Source organism: Lytechinus variegatus, chromosome 4, assembly GCF_018143015.1.
Source record: "Lytechinus variegatus isolate NC3 chromosome 4, Lvar_3.0, whole genome shotgun sequence".
In the NCBI taxonomy this organism is placed as follows: Eukaryota; Metazoa; Echinodermata; class Echinoidea; order Temnopleuroida; family Toxopneustidae; genus Lytechinus; species Lytechinus variegatus.
Window position 1 is genome coordinate 54097051 of NC_054743.1, and position 16470 is coordinate 54113520.

Here is a 16470-nt window from a genome sequence, read left to right on the forward strand (position 1 = left end):
CAATTACGGGTTTATATTATAAAAGTAATGTCACATATTATTTAAAATGTTAAGACAAAAGCGGAAAGGGTAAAAAGGGCGAGGTGAAGTGAGTGAGTGTGGGTGCACGTTTAGGTGAGAGTTTTACAAGTACCTGATACGAGTTACCTCTTTAACAAATCTTTCAGGGGGAGATAAATAATGTTTGTATGATGTCATTAGGTTAACTTCAAAACGTCTGGACCGTGATGATGTAATGTTTTGTAAGCAATGATCATTTATATAATTAACAATCATTTCATCATTTGTTCAAATCTTTTTGTGTCCAGTATACTCTCTGAGAAATTTTAGAAATTGACTTTTTTGTTCCTTGTAAAGAATTATGAAGAAACGGGTTTTCTTTAGAACCAATTTTGTTCTTCGTAAGGGAACCCTTTCTGTTTCTTTATACAACCTCTTGAATGTTTGAAGGTGTTATAAAACACCCAGAAGGTTGTCTCATGGACAATTTAAAACTCTCGGGATTTTCCACGCTACTGATAGCCCTATAAGCTGCATAATGGACCTTTAATGGTTTCAACCAAAACGGTTCTTGAAAGGGAATCCAACTCAAATAAACACTTGTTTTTAGAGGAAAAATATAAAAAATAGACAAGTTGATAGATAAAAGTTTGATTGATATAGGACAACCAATAATAAACTTATAAACTTTTAAAATTTGTAAAAAATTGGTAATCACTGCATTCATGGAGACTTCAAATTGCCACATATGTGAAGGCATAGTTATGTAAGGCAAGGACTACTCCTCCATTCACTCCATTACATAAAATGACTAAAATGTCACGTTTTTCAAAAGTTATATTTCAAATTTATATTTTTTTTCATGAGAACATAAAACGATAAGCTACCTGAGTTTTATTTTGATTACTGCCCCAGGGGAGTGGGTACTTTGGAGAAAACCACATATCCCTAATTATAAAGTACATGGCCTGTGGGATAGTTGTACTTGCCACTTATATCTTAATAGTCTCAGGGAATTCGATTTGAAAGCAGCCATAACTTTATCATTGCTTGTCCGATTTCTTTCAAACTTTCACCATTCTGTTTTATATATATATTTTCCTTTCCCACAAAACATTTTATGACCATGGCTGGATTCCCCTTTAAGGAATGTAAAGAACAATTTTATACTTCTCTGAAGAACCTTAAAAAACATCAAATACGCGAAAACGATATCTTTATTTTCACAAAATGCTTCACGAGAATATAAAAGCAGGCCTATATGCGTATATTTCGAAATTATTTTCAAGTTAAAAAAATGGTTTTAAGTTTGGATACCCAAACACGTAAAATAAACATATAGCATTGCATGTCATACTCAAAATGCTGAGTTGGGAATGCAATGTTTGCTATAAACGCCTCATAACGTTTCTCTTCCACTGATATCCATATTGCTGGAAAGAGCAACAACACGACCTTTGGAATAAACCGGAAACAGAAACGCATCGCCAATAGAGTCAACACAATATTCAGAATGGAGGACGAGAAGTAAAAGAATGTAGATAGAAGTAAGACTGTGGATTACCACGTCTCAAAAGGAACATATCAAATACAGATATTATGTCTGATCACCTTTAGGGATTGCTCATTAATGATAATAGCTAGTTTTTATGTAGCGCTTTTCCCCATAATGGCCCAAAGCGCTTTACCGTTTACAGCTTATTATTACCCCGGTCATCAGATCCCTGCATGCTCGCCTGCAATGTATGCACCTTCTCCGTTCCCTTGGGAGCATTCCAGAAAGAGTGCCAAGACTAAATTGCTAGTAATACTCCATTGGCTTTCGAATCCTACCGGGTACCCATTTAGCATATGGGTCGGCAGTGGCAAAGTTGTATTGACGCCTTGCCAAAAGGGACGGTAGACCGCGGTGGGATTCGTACACACGATCGTATGTTTTTCAAGGCTAGAGTCAGAACACTTACACTACGGCCCTTCCACAAAAAATACAATATGTGACTTTAAAATCTACAAATCCTAGTCTTGGCCAATGAATTCAAACTAAAGAGGGATGACCAAATATAATACAATATTGGAAAAAAAATATCTGGATAGACCGACATCGCGCTTGTTAAGGCCCCTTAAGAATTGCTCCAAAGGTCAAGGGTGCACAAAGTTCTCTAAACTTTTTCTCTTGCTTGTGCGTGCGCATACGTTTTAAGGTGTGGTTATGACTCAATGTTCTGTTACTGGATTGCTCTTTCTGAAGATTCAGTTAAGGGTATGCGGCAACAAGCACCGAGCTCTATGTCTTTCCAGCTATTTGTTCTCGATACTTGTAGTCTCGACGCGTACTTGAAGACCTGGCAATTACCTTGGATTCTTCACTGAGAGTTTAAGATTCTGGATTGGGTATAATCTCAGCTTTTGTTCGCTCTTGCACCTAATTTATGTACGTTCGATAAAATTGACAACTTGGAACTCTTCAAAGCTGTTTACAGTTATGTAAGACCATATTTTGGTCGGACAGTTTGTTACCAGATGTTATATAAGGATATGCCTCCTTCAGTTTTCACAGCGAGATATTGATACATGCCGAAAGTCATCGTCACTACAGACAGGTATCTTACATAGTCAGTTTTTCTTCATGGCATTATTATGAAGGTTGAATGAGAATTGTGTGAATATTTCATATCGTGTTTGATAACAATAAACAGTACTGATTAGATCGATTTTTATCATATCCTTCTTATACAAAAATATAGACCCCGTGTTTCCTAACTTTTAGAAGGAAACAAAATGTAGATCTACCTGTAGGACTAGCCTAGACTTTTTCATATCACATTCGTTTTCGTCAAAAAATGTATATTAAAAATGTCCCATCAGTTTGAAGTTCTCTTGTCTGGTCTATGAATATCAAATAATTGGTTTGTTGATATATCCCGGTAGATTTACCCCCTGCATATTTTCGTAACGTTTTATAAAAAAATTCCATACCTGACTGACTATGGGACATGTTATATTTGTTATTGAAATGTGTAATTAACCTAATATATGTTTCTCAAACGTCTAGAAAAGCATTATAAAGTTTTGTACTTTTAGAGAAAAAAATCCTAGTTAGATAACCAGGCGTAACTTGGGAGAACTTTGCAATAATGTATCGGTTTTGCAGAAGAGAGACTTTGAAAGTTTAGAACATAAAATTTCAATTTTAAAATTGAATTTAGTCCGATTACCTTTTTATGCTCTAATGCTTGTTTAATATTGTCAGTTTTCATCTGAATCAACTTGTTGGAGATATAGCTGTATTTGTTTGCTCGGTAATATTACTGAAGAGATTAAATCGTTTTAATGAAAAATATATATGAAAATGGTAATAAGGATGAACATGACGATTGAAGCAGCAACCCGAAAAATGACTGTTATTATCAGAAAAAAGTATGCATTATCCGACGTTTACTACGGGAACTGTGGTTCTTAGCAAATGAAAGTCATAGAAAGTTGTTGGATCAGAGCGTTTTTTAAAATCTGGATCTGACTAAGGGTGCAATAGGAGAGAAAAGAGAGGGAAAATATGAAAGAGGTAAGAAATAAAGATTAAGAGAGATTAACGACCCGTTTTGAGGGTCAATATATACAGAATAAAAAAAATGAGTGTTTGTAGACAACACATATTTTTTTTTCATGAAATAATATGTTTGCGAAGTACTCTTTCATGCCAATGAAGGAAATCATTTCATTACAATAGCATTATTAGATGGGCCAATATACGAACAAATATATCCTTACCCGGAACAAATTGCAACGAATAGTTTTTGTTAATTCTTGACCTCAGGAATTACATATTAAAAATGTACCGAAATCCGCATCCGGGAAGGTAGGTATTTTCAAGATGGCGTCCAAGTTTGCATCCATTCACCAAGGAAATATGAAAATCCACCAAGGAAATATGATTTCGTTGTCCACACAACAGTATCAAATTCAAAGTTAAAATGATGCGTTTGGACTTGCTGCAAAGAAATGCAGTTGTCCATTTTGCCTACAAATCGGAGAGGGTTTTCAAAATGGCATCTACATGTAAAATGATTCCTTTTAATCAATAATGGTGAGAGTCCATGCAATATCAATCTGTATTAAAGGTCAAATAATACATTCAGACAAGTAGCAAAGATGGTCATCTTTCCAATAATCCAAGGTAGATTCTAAAATTACATTAAATGGGGGCTGTTAGCAATTCATGAAACAATACTGGTAACTTATCCGCATGCATTTAAGGGTAAACACGAAGAAAAAAAGGTTCAATATTGAATCCAAGAGGTACACTCGGATACAATACGATACGCTATCCCAGGGTGCACCCAAGGGGTTCAAATTGGAACCTTTTCATTAGTGTGTAGGCGCCAAAATTATTTATTACAGGTGGATAGTGACTGAATTATGTCTACTCTAGGTATAAACAACAGTAATTTTAGGACTCATTTTCGGAAGCCACTTTGGGTTTTAAGGCAAAATGGATAACTGCATATGATTATATCCAGATCTATTTCCCCCCTTGAAACCCTAGCATAGACACCAAAAAAATATCCCCAGGTTTAATTATTTATTATACCCGATGTCCACTTTTAAGTAGCTACAGTGAATTTAGACCCTATGTTTTGAAGCCATCCTGGATTTTTACCATACCAGACCACTGGTCCTTGAATCTGTCCCTAGTGCATTACTTGGCCATTTCAATCATGGTTTAGACACCAAACCCATTATTCCACTACATATTAAACGTTATCTGTCAATTCATAAGTACCTTCAAACATTTTTTACCCCATTTTTGGAAGCCATCTGGGAATATCGGACATACTACACCACTGACCGTCGTTATATAATTTTCTTAATGTATAATTTGACCCTTAAAACCATAGTTTCAACACCAACATTATATCGAACAGGCAGATATGAAATGAGTCATGTCCACTTTTAATCATCAGCAGCCATTTTAGAATCATTTTTATGCTAAATTAGATTTTTGGACATACCAGACCACTGACAGTCCTTGTAACTTGTCTTAATGCATTAATTGACACTTGAATCCAGTGGTTTAGACACCAAAATCATTTCCGAGGCCGATATGAAAAGAGCAATGTGCGTTTAAAATATTAGAACTTATTTTAGAATCAATTTTTGGATACCGTCTTGACCTTTTTTTTTACATACTGGACCAATGACTGTCCTTGTAACTTGTCCTTCTGTATTTTGATCGTTGAAACCAGTGGTTCAGACATCAAAAACATATCGCAGGCATATATGAAATGAGCTATGTCAATTTTAAGCATCAACAGCGAGTTTAAAATCCGTTTTTGGAAGCCATCTTGGATTTTCTGAGAAACCAGACCACTGATTGTCCTTGTAACTCGTCCCAATTTACTTCTTCACCCTTGAAATTACTGAATAGGATCAAAATTGGAGCCACTTAAGTAATAGAGGAATTGTTAATTTTAAGCCTATGGGAGTCGCAGCCATTTTGGGCGCCATCTTAGATTTTCCAGGTAGCTTGCAGTGCTTATACTCATTCTAATCTGTATCAACAAATTATTTTACCCCCTACCACTGAATATGAACCGAAATAGGATTCCAGGGTGAATAATGAGTGCGTTTCAAAGCCACCTTGAAAATAACTACTTTGCCGGATGCAGATTTCGGTGAAGACTATTTTTAGTATGTTAACCGTGAGGTCAAGTAGTAACAAAAACAGTTGGAAAAACATTTGTTGCAATTTATTCCGGGTAGGGGTATTTTTGGTCGTATATTGACCCGTCTAATAATGCCATTGTAATGAAATCATCTCCTTCTATGCTGAGAATAAGTACTTCGCACAGATATTCATTCATTAACAGTACGGGTCATGTATGCCAAGACGTTTTGAAAGGCATACATGTAGATAGTACATAAAGTTGACTTTTTTCATGAAAAGAAAATGCAAAGAATATTTGTTGTCGACAAACACTTTTTTATTCTGTATATTTTGACAAAAAGAAAAAAAAAACGGGTGGTTTTGAACACTCTTTTAATCTTTATTTTTGACCGCTGTCAACTTTTTTGGTATATTTTATCTCCTATTGCACCCTGAGCATGCTTATATTATAGTCCAGTCATACTAGGCAGAATGGGGGGGGGGGGTAACCCACCACTAATTGCAACACGAGATATTCCACTGAAATGCTTTCCAGGAAGGTCCCCTAAACAACATATTAAAGGTCCCAACAAATCCAAGCAGTGGTTATCAAATTTGCATATTATGCAAATTAGCCATGAAAAATTAGAAAAGAAGGGAAATAATCCAAAGATTACAAATTAAATGTCCAAAACAATATAATTTCAATGAAAATTCATGATAAATAACTGAATTCAATGTTTTTAATCAAAAGTGCAAAAGTTTCTACCAAATTTGCATACTATGCAAATAAGCATCCTTATATGGAAAAAACATGTCAAGATATTGTGTTTTTCTCATATAGACTGCTAGAAAACATTTCATTAATATTTACATTAATATGTTACTAATAGTATATCACTAAGCAAGAAAATTCATCCCGATGCCTGAAAATATTATGCAAATTAGCCATTTAGAAAATAGAAAATGAGGAAACTTACCCAAAGTTTACAAAATAAATGTCCTCAGCAAGTAATTTTGAACAAAAGTTAATGATGAAGAAATAGGTTCAATGTCTTTATTTAAACAAAGCTAGCAAATCTGCCTCATTTCCATATTATGCAAATAAGTATCCTCATATGGAAAAGGTTAAGACATTCTGATTTTTATCACATTGACTGCAGTGAAAACATTTCAGTTTTTCAAATCAATATGCTGCTATCATTAAGCATTCGAATATGATTTATATTCAAGGAAAAATACTGGAAATATATTCTTCACTTCCTAAGCCTTTGTCTGACAAGATAATGGGATTGGCAAGAACAAAGCACAGTATTTGAATTGGTGTGTAGTTTGTTAGACTTGACAACCCTTTCTCAAATGGATGGGACTTAGACTTTCTTGAAATTTTACCGTATAAACATAACAAAGGGAGGTCAGGAAAAGCAAACTTATGGCAGGTAAGATCTGATGAGTAGTCTCATTAAGAAGTGTAGCAAAGATTCTGTCTGGCCTAGTAGATATATGCATGTTTTTTTTTTCTTTAACAACTTCAGTAGCCTGGCAACACCTGCTTGACTAAGCAATATGTTATCTGGCCATATATGGGTCAGGACTGGCTCCCAGGTTATTAGATCAGCGTCATCATCATCATGATCATTGGTGAATGCTAAGACTAAAATTTTTTTCTTAATAATGTTATTCCAATGTAGTCATAACTATTGATGTTAGGGCTCTCAACATGCTAATTGTTACAGCCTGGATCATTGTCAATCCGTTCAACAAATTATGTATTATAGGCTTGTCTACAAACCATCTTATGGCCCTCTTAATGCAATGTAGCAATGCTGTGCTTTACCTTACTGATCCTTTTGGAGCTCTAAAATACAAGCCTTCCTAGACTTTCTCTAAAACTCTTTACATCTTGTGACACAACTTATGTCCATTGTCTCATGGAAGCAACTTGCGTCGGAAGAAGATGTGGTTAATGGTATGTTCTTGTTAAAGTCCTCTTGATTGGCATTCAGTCTCCTATGCTCTACTTTTCGGATTTCAGAGAGTTGTATGATTGTCCAAAGTACATCTGCATGACACTATTAAAGTCAGCATTCCTCCAGAAGAACATCCTTTTGATTACTAAAAGGTTTATTCCTCTGGATAACATCACAGTATACCCATGAGTAACACATTGTGGCAAATAAATCCTGGAAGTGGTATACACTGTCTTATCAATGTTGGATGGAATTGGTTTGTGATGTTAAGGCTGTTTCATAATATTGTGTTCTTGTTGCAAATGCAATAATCAGTCCTACATCTGGTTTGTTCATTGTCTCACTGAAGAATGTCTGTTTACCATAATTATCAGGAAATTAATATTATTATTTGGATACGACTTACTTAGAAACTATAGCTTTATTATTTGGAGATGGTTGCCATAGGAGATGTATCAAACAGTAAAGAACAGAAAATGGATGCTTCATCATGAAGCAGCAACTGGATTCAGCAAGAATGTCTAATCACGATTCACATATCTGAGAACGATGCCTATAATGCATTTTAAGCCTTCATCATTAATTTATGAATGGCTTTCATGTCGCTCGTATAGGCAAATGCGCATTGTTACTCTTATGAAGCATGCCCAGAGATCTTGTGATCCAAGCAATTACTCATATTCACTACCAAGGCAAGTGATGATGATGATTGGTTCCTGTAAAGCGCCGGTATCCACCTCAGCTGGGCGCTCATGGGGCTTGCTCAAAAATAGGAAATATCTCACAAATTTCAATGTCTTCAAACAGTGCTTAGGATCATCATTCAGTTCAAGTACTGTCCCAGTAATGCTTCAATTTAGTTATTCTTGGGATAATGTCGGAGTGGGGAACAGAAAGGCTTTCAGGTATAGTTAAAAGTTCGTTGTCTCTGCTTTCCTGATAAATTGGGGAAGGCTATTCCACAGCTTTGTTCCAGAGATGTAGAGGCTCTTTCACCCCAGGTAGTGTGACTGAGAGATCCCCTCAGCAATGCTTGATCTGCTGATCTGAGACTGCTTGTTGGTCTATGTTGAGATAAGAGCTTTGATATGTAGGGTGGAGATTTATCGTTAAGCGCTTTAAATAAAAAAGGATCCCAAGTTTATGAGCTAAGTGGTGTGCTATAAGGACCAAATATTCGAAGCTAATGTGCTTTTATTTGTACGGGTGTGACGTCTTGTGCTGATCACTTGGCAATCCAGGAACTTAACCATAGCGTGGACTATACTCGCAAGAAACGCAAAGTCTCTACAAAGTCAAGAAGAGAGCAAGACTTGGATGGAAATAATGAAGCATTCAAACAGGGGGATCCATGTTCAATGGACTCATCATTGTACAATATGAGTGCATGGGGTAACTGCTCGTGACAATAGTCAATATCAACCAAGCAGGGAGTGTAGGGGAGGTCATCATGGTTGATACACATAATCTACATGGAATTTTAGAGAAAAGTATCACGTATGTGTTGGCTTGAATATTCATAACATGTCAGATGATTATGTGCATAATATGTTAATTATACTTAAAAATAATAGTACTATATTATGCTGATTAGTACTGTATTTGCCATTCTTAGTGATTACATCGATATTGATCTAGATTGAAATGTTTTCATAACTGTTTTTGTGAGAAAAGTCAAAATTTCTGGATTTTTCCCATATATATATATATATATACATATATATATATATATATATATATATATATATATATATATATATATATATATATGGTTATATGTTTATGCAAATGAGGTAGATTTATTTACGATTTTTATTTAAAAAATGAATAATTTGTAAAACTCATCATGGGCTTCAGTTCAATTCGTATTGTTTCCTGCACTTGATGTCCAATATTTGGATTACTTTCCTTATTTGTAATTTATCATGGCTAATTTGCATAAAATGCAAATTTTGCGATTTTCGTATATGCTTGTATATTTAAGGACTTTTGATATGGTGTTTAGGAAACATTCCTGTATTTGCCATATTCCAATTTGAATAGATAATCTACTTGCAATTTTTGAGGGATGTATCACCAGTGTGTTTTCTTGAATATTTATAAAATACATGTACTGTATTAGATACTTTCATTTGCATTACATGCAAATTACACAATAGACTCTAAGCTTAATACAAATTTATTCAACATCCTCAGTGATAGCAGCATGTAAATTTCAACATTAATGAAATTTTCAAGCAGTTAATGAGAGAAAAATCACAATACCTACATTTTTCCATATAAGGATGCTCATTTCCATATTATGCATATTTGACAAAAAAGTTGAATACAGTTATTTATCATTGAGTTTCGCTCACATTAAATTGTTTTGGACACTCAATTTGTAATCTTTGGGCTATTTTCGATATTTTTCTAACTTTCTATGGCTAATTTGCATAATAGGCAAATTTCATAAATTTCCACTGCTTGGATTTCTTGGGATTTTTAGTATGTTGTTTAGGGGACCTTCCTGAAAGCGTTGCAGTGGAATATCTTGTGTTGCAATTAGTGGTGGGTCAAACCCTATATTGACTGGACTATTAGTAAGTCCAGATTTTAAAGAAAATGTGCTCTTAAATAAAAGCTTCAGGCATTTTGTGTTCTTCAGGGATCTGAATCCAAAAATCCTGTTTGCCAAACTTGATTTCAACGTTTCTATCCTCCAATCGCAAAAAAATGGCGGTATTTTTAGTGTAGTTTTTCATATCAAACGATTTCTATGGGTGATTGTATTTCAGAATTTTGGATCTATGCTTTATTTTTGATATATTCACCTGATTTAAACAACTTTGGGGTCAAACAAGAAGAGAATGATAGTTCCAAGAACAAAAATTACATCGGAAAAGTTTCGAGGTTTGCCAATGGTGCAATTTGGCAAAAAAAATCATGATGGCTTAACAAATGGCTGCTGTGCTGCAAAGTGCATATACCATCTACCTAGATACATTTTTGTGTTCTACCATGATTTTATGGGTAAAAAATTAAGTTAAGGCGAATCGCAGGGATACGCTGTTGTTCCATTTTGTCAAAATATTGAAGAAGGCTCCCAAATCTAGTTTAATTTGGCCACATTGATACACAAAACGGCGATATTTCATATTATCCCACGTAGAGCAATTATTTGTGACGCTGCTATGTTTTTATTGCTCCTAAATCTAAAGCATCCATCTTTGACTCCTTTATTGGCATTTTTTCTTGCATTTTTAGACATACAGGACATTGGTTGTCCTTTTAAGTTATCCTAATGTATTATTTGACCCTTTAAACGTGTTAAATCAAGGGTTAGACAACATTATCATACCCCTGTCGGATACCCCTGTCGGCCCGAGAAATAATGATGTTAATGATTATAATATTTTTTTTGCTTGTCAATTTGACATCAACAATGCCATTCAAAAATCATTCTTAGGGCCATGTATTTCGATTTTAGATATATATATATATATATATTTAAACAAATAAAATCGAAGTTGTAGTACATATTCAAAACAGTTTAGACAGTTCAGTGACACTTTATAATACATATAGAATATAAATTACCTGAACTTGCCAAGAAAAGCAATGCTTGTATAAAAGGAAGTCATTAAACGTAGTTTCAATACTAATTAAAGATATATACAATAATAGAGACGGTAAAACAAGTAATTTACAAAAACAAATCAAATTAAACCGACTACAATAAATAAGAGAAAGTGATTTAGGTGATAATAATACGAATATGTTACAGGTATAAAATTATGCTAAGGAGAAACGAAAAAGGCAAAGGAATACAATTCGGTATATATTTCAGGAGAGAAAATTAAGATAGTTGGTAAATCAGATTAAATCATGAGCTCTAAAGGCGACCGCACACCTTAAGATTGGTCTGCGACCCGATTTCAGAATAAAATGTAGTAGAATTCGATGCTAATATTGAGACTTTGAATATCTTACTGTGTAATGTTCTAAATCATTGTTAGAATACCTATGCTCAAATCTGCGACTATGCTATCATCTTTCTTAGAATAAAAGCGAATTTAATATCTAGTTGTGATGACGTCATAGCAGTCGTACGATTGGCGACGATTTGAAACTAATTTGACGTTTACTCCAAAATAAAGGATTGGAATCTTTCAAAATGGTTATATTAGTATTTTTCCAATTATTTTCTAACCTTTAATAAAATGATATGGTCCATTTACATTTTTAGAAAATGAGCAAAATGCGAGTTGTCCCAAAATCAGATGTCGAACAGTCGTAAGGTGTGCGGTGGCCTTAAGACCCACACGTATAGCACGTAAAGCATATACCATAAAAAGGGATTATTGTATTATTGGCGCTCACTAAAATCGTTATTTATTTAAGTATATATATCTATCTTGAATAAACTTTCAATGTCATGAGAGTGATAAGCCAGCTAGATGGTAATAAGTAAACGGATTAGTATAGCATTCAGACGTTGATGGATATTTCCACCATTTATATTTGGATTGATACGCTTGAAAAAATATGGCATGCCAATAATGATAAACTTGAACTCAAGAAACACTAAAAGTAAAATGTATAACAAGACCATTCACATTAACAGTTCAATGGAAAAATTGCAGAGGTACAAATTTGACCCCCCCCCTCCCCCTGGCTATTTTACCAGGCACTCGTTTTGTAAGTTTACACCCTCCTTTGCGCCTTTACTCTCAAAATTGTCAGAGCATATCAGGTAACAAAGTATCCCATTAAATGCCATCGAAGATCTGAATCTGTTAAAAATATATATTGGATGATGGGGGGGGGGGGGGAGGGGGTATTGATTGAGCATTGAATTGAACTGCCCCTTTAAATCATATTTTTATGCTGTTTTCGTTTATTGACTCAGGCCTAGGCCTATTGTGTTCAAAGGGGTTAGAACACGGAAAGGAAGATATTGACTTTCACAAGGCCTGATAGTGATTTAGGATTATTAGTTAACCGTTTATCTGAATTAACAACGCTTTCAAAGTTCCTGTTTACTTAAATAAGAAACAAACATACATGAATGGTGTGTATTGTTTGAATAACTTTGATAACGATGTTAATGATTGATTGAATATCATGCTTTATTGTATGATAATTGTCATGACGATTGCAATTCGTCTTTAGAATCATGGGACCTTTCACACGCTTACTCAAAAACTATGATTTGAATTCGAATTCTCAAGCGAAGGCGGTATGGGTCCAAGCCAAATATTATGCTAAGACAGTCAGACAAGGCAGAATTTCCATAAATGTCATGTAAAAGTTGATAGTGGCTGGTAAGTGTCATGGCAGTACATATACCCCGCACATGCTACATTGTTCATGGAATGATGCCTATTAGATGTTCTAATATTTTTTGCGGATAATAATAATAATAATAATTGGCATTTATATAGTGCTTTATCAATCTACGACTGTTCAAAGCGCTTTACAATTATTATTACCCGGTCACTGGATTCATAGCATTCCAAGCAGCCTGTTAGACGCAAACTTGCTAAACCAACCACAATGACGGTTGTTTCCCACCAGTACCCAATTAGCACCTGGGTGAGAGTGGCAAAGTGTGGATTGACGCCTTGCCAAAGGGCGCTAGGCCATGGTGGGATTCGAACACATGATGCTCTGATTACAAGGCGAAAGTCAGAACCGCTACACCACGGCGCTTCCGCTTCCAGATGATGAGAATCATTACTGGTATTGATAATGATAACATTATTGTTGTAATTATCATTTTATTATCAATATTTCATTTCTCATTTGTTTCTGCATATCAGAAGTGAGAAATTGGCGTTGTTGGCGGCGTTAGGTTGATGAGTATGAATACAAATTGTTGGTTCAAGCGCAAAGTTTTCTGTAGTTCAATTAATCCTATTAGAAATAAAATTTTGTTCATTATTTTCAAAATACTACATGTAGATCAAAATAAAAGAAACTGATATGAGATTGTCATTTTAAAACCAGAAAAGATATGAAATCAATAAAAAGTTTCTCAATCTCAATCAAATTAAAAAGGTAATTTGAGGTCAACAAACTTAATAAACGTTTTTTCTCCCTTTGTGAAAGTCATTTATCTTGATTGTTTTCAAAGTCAATCATTATAATGTAATTCCCCCTCCATTTTTGAGGGGGGTCGAGGGGGCATCTCAGAAATAAATTTGTAATTAACGTTGTTCATTCCTGGACCTTAGTTATCTCATTTAAAGATTCAAGCCAGTGCCATAACTGCTGATGGGATTAGTCTGCTGTTCAAACCTAGTCTGTAGGCACAAATCTTGATTGATAATTTGCTTAACAAATAGGTCTTTAAGTAAAGGCTGCTACGTAAAAAATGCTTCCATAGCAAGAGGACCTACGGTACACAACCCATGAATAGGCTGCACATTCAGAACCTTAACTCGAGCGAAGGCTTTGGATAGCCGCCCATTGCCAACCCTTCACTCGAGGAAAGTGGTCTGAATATGCAGCCCAAGGCCCCTACCAATGACCTGTGTACAGAAGCTCCTTTTTCTAACAGACAGTTGTATTGGTGCTCGTCTCGAGTGTAGATCCACTTTCTGATCAAAGTTTTAATAAGGGTCTGTGCGTGTAGACTACATACATGTAGGGGGCAATGTTCTGTTAACGTTATTATGTAAATGGATGGCAGGCTCTTGTTTGAAAAACCATTGACATTTAAAGAAAATAATTAAAGTGTGATGCAAGGTTTAATTTTTTTTCATGTTCAATTGATAAAAAACTTCATTTTGTACATTATGCTTTATGTGCCTTACATTATGTATACTGTAAAATGTATTAATGTACAGTTTTGAGAATATTTTATAACCTTCGTAATTTAAAGAATGAAGAATAGTTTAAATGAAAATAGAAAAAAAATAAAAATTGAGGATGTAAATTTATGATTTTGTATTTTAAAACACAGTTCATCACTTTTTGTGTAAAAAAAAATTCCCAAAATTCCCGGCCGCTGAAAATTCCCGAAACTTTCCATGAAAATTTTCCAAAATTTCCCAAAAGTTTCCAGCCCTTTTCAACCCTAGTGTCGAGATGTAAGTTACGACAGACGTGTACTCCATTTTTGAAAACTAGCTTGGATTTTTGGACCGCAGACACTTTGTTACTTGTCCCTACATATCATTTGACCCATGAACCAATGGGTAAGACACTAATTCATGTTTCCCAGGCAGACATTAAACAAACTATGTCGAATATTAGGGCTTTTAGGTAACAACAGCCATTTTAGACTGCACTTTTGAAAGCCATCTTGGATGGTTTGACATAGTGGATGGCTGACTGTCCTTGTTCCTTGTATTCATTTACTACTTGACCACTAAAACCACCAATGAATAACACCCCAATTGAATACACCCAAATAGGTAATAAATGAATTGTAAATTTTTGGTCTATGGCGGGCATTTTTACACCATCTTGGATTTCCGAGGACTCTGTAATGCTTATGTTCACTCTAAACTATATCAGCGGACCTACTCCCGATACCATTGAATAACTTCCGAGAAGGAAATCTAGACTGGATACAGATTCAATTATGCTAATTTTCAGTGAATGGCGGCCATTTACACGCCATCTTGAAAATAGCCAATTTGTTGGATGCGGATTTTGTGTATTTTCAGTATGTTTACGCTTTCAAAAACAGTTGATAAACCTGAAGACCTTTCTGTTCCCCAATCCAACATTATCGAAAGAATAATTGTGTAGCATTACTACGACAGTACTTGAACAGAATGATGATCCTTAAGCACTGTTTGAAGACATACAAATTTGTGACTATATATTTTCTACTTCTGAGTAAGCGCCATGAGCGCCCAGCTGAGGCGGATACACGCGGCCCGGTGGGGTCACTCACCCGCAAAGGGGGACGCGTATGTCAATTACCACAAATGCAAGTAACCCCCTATTGCAGTTAATTTCAAGGAAATTTTGTGAAATTTACCCGCCTATTTTCACGCAAAAGAAGGACAAAATTGCGGTAAAATGGTACCTTGAAACACCCCTAATTATAAGATTGTAAGGACACTTTTGCCCATTTCGCACACTTACCCCTATTTACCATAATTTAAGGACAGGGCATTTATACCCTTTCCTCATGAGAGGAAATTGCAACACAGGCGTCAGAGTGCTCAGTCCTTAAAGATGACCAAGAGCCATGTTATACTGATACAATAATCCAAAAGAACTTTATTTTTCTTGAAAAATAAGAAAAGTAAAATTCTTTGTAAAAATAAATTAGAGTTGTCCACATAAGATACATAGCATTATGCGCGCCCTATGCGGCTGGTGACTCGGCGACGGATTTTACTTCCCGTGATAGTTCTCCCCTTTTTCCTGACCCCTATTTCCATCATAACGAGGGGTTTTCTGTCCGTGGACGTTCCGTGAAGTTGACCCCTTTTCCCGCGATTTTGGTAACGGTCATGCGGTCCCCAAGTCATATTGAGTGACCCCACCGGGACCTGCGGTTTCTAAGAACTCATCGTCATCATCATCATTAAACATTTTTATTGCAAGTTTTTGGTGTCAAAATGGACATGATGGAGCAAAAATGTGTAGAATATGGCGGCCATAGGACTTTTGTTTGCTTGCAAAATTGAATATTTTAACATCAAATTTAAGGTTGGCAAAGACCATATTCGGACTCAGCGCCCTCAAATTATGCTAAAACACTTTTTAATTCAGCATTAACACGGTTTCCTAAGGCAGTCTAGTTTTTCTCAATCTGAGCTCCGTAACACAAAGATTAGCGATCAATCGCAAAATAAACTGACCAATCAACATCAATGTTTCACGTGCATTTGTTTTAAAATACTGACC

At 35.2% G+C, this 16470-nt stretch overlaps 1 protein-coding gene across 1 annotated transcript in view; it reads left to right on the forward strand.

Moving 5' to 3' along the window:
• The first annotated feature begins 2396 nt into the window (after positions 1 to 2396).
• LOC121414340 overlaps positions 2397 to 16470 on the forward strand; it is a 59387-nt gene continuing 45313 nt past the window's right edge. The window contains exon 1 of the mRNA XM_041607487.1: positions 2397 to 2484. The gene's annotated coding sequence lies outside the window, so the exon portion shown is untranslated. The remainder of the gene's footprint in view (positions 2485 to 16470) is intronic.